The sequence below is a fragment of the Mauremys mutica genome, chromosome 6 (assembly GCF_020497125.1).
Source record: "Mauremys mutica isolate MM-2020 ecotype Southern chromosome 6, ASM2049712v1, whole genome shotgun sequence".
NCBI classification, from domain to species: Eukaryota; Metazoa; Chordata; order Testudines; family Geoemydidae; genus Mauremys; species Mauremys mutica.
The window spans coordinates 70761969-70767968 of record NC_059077.1 but is presented as its reverse complement, the minus strand read 5'-3'; positions in this window follow the sequence as shown (position 1 = coordinate 70767968).

Below are 6000 nucleotides of genomic sequence, written 5' to 3'. Positions count from 1 at the left end.
TGCTGCCCCCTGGCAGTAACCCCTCAGTCTTAGGGTCTCCCCTCCCCAAGGAACCCCCACCCACTATCCCCACCTCGCCTCAGTATACGGCTACTGCCAGTCATTGTCTAGCCCCCTGGGGCAGACTGCAGTATCAGCCTACTCATCACTGGCAAGGTTGGGTTTGGATCTGCTGCCTTGGCCTACCCCTGGGCTGCCCTCTGCAACCCCCAGTACCTATTAGCCCAATGCTAGGCTGCAGCCTGGGACTTTCCAGGCTGGCGCTCCCCAGCTCCTTTGCCTTTCCTCAGCCCTGCTCCACTCAGGTACCCTGTCTCTAGCTCCCTGCAGCCAGGCCCTTCTCCCTCTACAGCCAGAGAGAGACTGTGTTTGTTTGAGCTCCTGGCTCAACCCTTTTTAGGGCCAGCTGGGCCCGAATTGGGGCATGGCCCCAGCTGAGCCTGCTTCCCACTCAGCCTGGGCTGTTCTCCCAGCCCTTCGACCCTCTCCCAGGGCTGGTTTTAACCCTGTCAGGGCTGGAGTGGGTAATCACCCCGCTACATCCTCCCAACTGGTTGCTTGACCCAGGGCCCCCCAGAGGATTCAGGGGTCCTGGGTCCCCCGCCGCCGAATTGCCACTGAAGACCCAGCACTTTGGCGGTGGGTCCCAGGGCGGAAGGACCCCCCGCCAGAGGTCTTCGGGGTACTTTGGCGGTGGGTCTCGGAGTGGAAGGACCCCCCGCCACCGAATTGCCACTGAAGATCCGGAGCGGAAGAAGCTCCGGGGGCAGGGCCTCGCAAGAGTTTTCTGGGGCCCCCAGAGCGAGTTAAGGACGCCACTCCAGGGCCTCTGAAAAACTCTCGTGGGGGTCCCTGCGGGGCCTGGGGCAAATTACCCCACTTGCCCCCTTCCTTCTCCCCCCCGGGTGGCCCTGGCTTGACCTTGCCTTGAGAGAAGAGCCAGGCAGCCTTTCAGTGTATGCTCATGTATTAGACTTTTGCCATACCCTATAACACTTTAGTTTTATTTATTTTTTACCTCACCTGCTTGTGGGCAGGTGTAAAATACAGTGTCTTTGTTTACACATATTAGTGTAAGATATAAGAGTATTGAATAGTTAAACCCAAAATTGTATCTTAGGCTGACAAACAGGCTTATATGCTAACACCATATTTTATTTTTGTTTATTTCTAGGGACAGTAGTTTTTCTTATAAGTCATAGTGCAGAAGCTGAATAAACTCAAAGAAAGTTAGACTCATATTCCTATGTGAACAGCAGAGGTATTAGAACTCAAAGCTTCAAGTCAAGCTTCTCTAGGAATGTATTGCTAAGTGTTTAACAAGATAATGCATCACAATATGGAATGATTCCCCGTTGAACAAATACAGTCTAGTTTCCCAATGGAAAGTTTGGGTCAGGTATGGATAATCTGAAATAACAGTGGGAATGCATATGTGACCATTAGATTATAAATTCTACTTGTATTGTATTTAATGTAGGTAATATAATTTAGTAAGCCAGAAGATTGTACCAGTTTCATACCTGGAACTCTTCATCTACAGAAAATTTACATTGGCATTAAAAAAACCCAACACTGGACACTTTTTAATTTTGGTCCCCAACTGGGATCTCATACTTTGCCAAATTTGACGTATGATTTGTGCTGATACTGCTCTTTGTGTTCATAGCAGCTGCACAACCGATGCACATTTTTTTGTGTCAAATCTTTGGCATCTGTGAGGATTTGAATTCCCAAAGCCCATTGAAGTCTATAGGAATCTTTCTTCTGACTTCAGCCTTTGGGCCTTTCAATATATGAGCTCTCCTACTTTATGCCTGGGCCAATTCACACACACAGAAACAAACAAACAATGACAATCCCCCCCTTACTTAAATGGATGTTGCTGGTTGAAACTACACAAATGAGCTAAATAAGAAAAGAAAGAGAAAGCTATATGTCTACAATATTTGACCTATCACTTCTGTGTACAAAATGTTAAATGTCTAAACTTGAACTACCCAGTATAAGGATTTTTGAGGAACATTATGTGAAAGTTGAAATGGACAAAACAGGTTGAAAGAACCTAGTGCTCCCTGAAATTACCTGTGACCCACTTTTGTCAAATACATTCTGTTAATCTTTAATTTTTAAAGCACTAATAATATATGCCAATGTGTGGCAGAAAACCCTCTCTCTCTCACTGCTTCACACATTGCAAGACATTAAACAAAATTTGTTTTTTTTTAAAAGATACAGAACATACATTATTTATGTAGCATATACATGAACATTTCAAGGAGCTGGGCTGAGAGCTGCAATCCTAGCTCAGTCAAAACTCTGATATTTGCTGTTATCGCTACACACGTTTACAAAGGTTGACATATGAAAAAGCCTGGAAATAATTTGAAGTTGCAGGCTATGAAACAAGCCTGCTTTGGAACTGAATCTGCCTGTCAATTCCCTTCATTGGGTTAATCTGAATTAAATGAAAGCACATAAAATAGGAAGTTTTTAGCAAACACAAAAAGATGGGCACATCTGCAGGGCAAATGATTATCTTAGTAATGTTCCTTCAAGTCCAAAACTAGTCTTTTTTGTTCTTCAAATGTTTGTTTATGGGATTATATTAATTTTTTTTGGCTTGGGACTTTGAAGATACAGTAAATCTGTACATCCCAAAGGTGGTGAAGGAGATAAGTATTATAATGTAGGATTACAGGGGCATAACCAGAATATATTTCAATTGGGCACGAAATTTCAGTCTGAGATTTCCCTGTGGCTGTCATGAGGAAAGATTTAGCTAACACAATGTACAAAGGACAAAATCAAGAGAGATAAGACAGCTTTCCTCAGTCCATGACTGCTCTGGGAAAATGAGGAGGAAATCCTGTACTAGGAATGTATCTTCCATGGACGGGATTTTAGTTCTCAGTCTCACAAGAATAGTGTGTTCTCATATCGTGCAATACAGTTTATATGGTGTCCTTCAAATTAAGTTTCTTGAAAGCGTGTGAGTGTGTGTGTGTGTATTTTTGAAAGAGACCATCAGAACCTTGCAGAGTTGGGTGCAGAGTCTTAGAAAAGGGAAAATGACATACAGCGATGGAGTCTAGTAAAAGAAAACAAAGTTGGACTGATTTTCTGAATCTGCACAAAAAGTGTGCATGTTGGCTGAGGTAGCACCCAAAAATGTCCTCAACTGGAAGGCACAGCCTGCTGTACATCCTTCTCCCTTGTTCTGGAAAAGCAGAACAAACAGAAGATAGGAGCAAAAAGAACAGGAGTAGTTGTGGCACCTTAGAAACTAACAAATTTATTTGAGCATAAGCTTTCGTGGGCTACAGAGACATTATGACAGCAAGAAACACACCTTATAAGATCTTTCGGAAGCCAAGACACACCACAAAACAGAAATGCTAAGAAGATCACCACAGTAACTATAGTTATTATCAAGGGACAATGCTTTTTTTCATAGCAGTGTTTTCCACTGGTCATTAATTGTACCTACCAAACTAATGTAGAGAGCCTGAATGGTATGGATTCATGTATCCACAACATACTATAGAAATGGTTAGTGCTTCCTGTTTCTTCAGAACAAAACAAGGTTCCCTGACCCACAGGCAGTGCTTAGGCCATGACCTCCATTCAGCAGCTCATCTGAGTAACAAGAGAAGGGAATCAGTGAAGTGCTAGCTCATAGCTTTGTTTCCCCCAAAGCTCCCAATTGCAGGAAACATCCAGCATCCCCAATTTGCCTGAGGAGCACTATATAAATGAGGAAGTAACACTCACTGCTACTATGTACCTCTGCTGATTACGCGACTTCTGAACCCTGCATTCCTGGTTCCTGTCCTCCTAACTCAGACTCCTGTCTGCTCCCCATTCCTGCTTTCCTGCCTTACTCCAGGTCTCTGCTCCTGTGCCTGGCACCTGATGCTGTCTCTGGCTCTGACTACTAGGCCTGACTCAGGCTCTGACCAATAGGCCTGACCACCCACACCCTAGTCATTGCACACTGGCCACAATGAAAAATCTAAATAATTTCATTTTGGTGAACTGAAAAAGTCCAACAAATTGTTTTGAGTGGAACAAAACATTTTGTATGGCCTGAAAAGAAATATTTTGTTTCCTTGTTTTAACCTTTTAAAAAAATAAAATGGAAGTAAAATTCAAAATGACAAATTGGTCTGAATTGAGAAATCAAAACATTTCATTATGAAAAAATCAAAATGAAATATTTCAATTTTTCTGATTTTTGTGTGGGGGTGTGTGGGGGTGTGTGAGAGAGAGAGAGTTTAATAAGAATGTTTGATAAGTTTGATAAGTTTGATAAGAAATTGCAAAATATTTTGGAGAACCTGAATCTTCATTTTTTGGTGAAAAAAGTTTTGTCCAAAAAATGTTGCCCAGCTCTCCTGTCAATCCTTGTCTAATGCATAGAGAAATACAGCACTTTGAGCTCCACTTCCAAGGCCTGTGTTTCCACATGCCCTGTCTACTAAGTCCCCTGTGTGCAGCACAGGCACTTCTCAACATCAGGACTTAATGCTGCAGAACATCCGTTTGCTTAAAGACGTCACATTACTTCAAATTCACTTAACTCCGACCTTGTGCATTGTGCAGCTGAGAGGAGGAGCTGAGTTAAAACAGAGTGCACCAGATACTATGGTGATGAGCATGGCGAAAAATCTTACTTAAAACTGAAGATGGATACATACTGTACATACCTAGACATTCACCCTATATAATGCCAGTGAAACAGACACCTAGGTATTTTAGCTGAGTTGTTGAGTGCTTTGTATCAACTCTTCCTCTGGATGCTTCTCCCTCTGCTTTTCTTTGTTCTCTTCATTAGTTGTCTTGCTTACTCCACCTCTTCTTTCATTCAGTTTGGTTTTGGATGGTGGCAAAATTAGGAAGACAGAAGGAGGATAAAACAAGCTTTTTCCTTGAGCGTTCCTTTGTGTACAGTATTGGGAAAGGGGCTCTGCTCAATGCTGCTCCTCAGGGAGGCAAGGGTGTTGTGTGGCTATTACAATGCACTATACAGGGAAAGCAACATTTAGAAACAAATGTTTCCTCATCAGCTTTTACAACTGTTCAGTTTGCTATTAAATGTCCTGCATGTAACTTTATTGGGGAGTGCCAGTAGCATTTTGGGGAAACATATGCTCAGATGGGGGGACTAATGGGGGATTTAAGTCTTAACATGATTATATTAGTGTCTCAAGCAAGATTGCTACCTATGGAGATAATTGTGTTATATATAAGATGCTTAGTAGATCAACTATTTGGCATGTCTACAAACACTTAATTTAGAGAGAGAAAGGAAGGCCATTAACATGCAAAATAAGTCTTCAAAGGTAATAGGTAAACTGGTCATGCAGAAGGGATAGGCAGCCAAGATACACTGGCTACCATTCTATTATAATACTTCTGTTTAAAATAGTCAGTGAGAATGGATCAAGCCTTGAGATCAGTCTTTCCTTACCATTCAATGGTTTTTTTTAAATAAAAAAGTATACATAAAATATGTCCATACATCTGTTTTTGACATGAATAATGTGATTGTGCTTTATGGTCAGGGATGATCTACTAATCTTCATATTTTATAGTATGTGTTTTATTACATTATTCTGGAGGATTCTAGTCAGCTTAGATAATTGTGGGGGAGATTTTTCAAAAGCCCTTATAGGATTTAAGAGACAGATCCCATTGAAAGACAAATCTCCCCCAATACCAAAAGGTGATTCATGAGATTATCTAATTTAAACAGTGTTTAGCAAGAAAACAGAATTCAGTTAAGGCCTGACTCCTTATTGGTCTTGGAGCAAGAGTGTACAAATCATCAGGTCCATGAGGCTGGACCCCATTTTGCATTGATCAGAGGGTGCTTTGTGATCCATGGTATGTAAACTGAACATTTAAGTGGATGGCTCTGTGCCAAGATTCAGTAACACTGAAAATACTGTGCTTTCAGTTCTCAACTGGAGACAGCACCAAGAAGGAAAAGCAGTT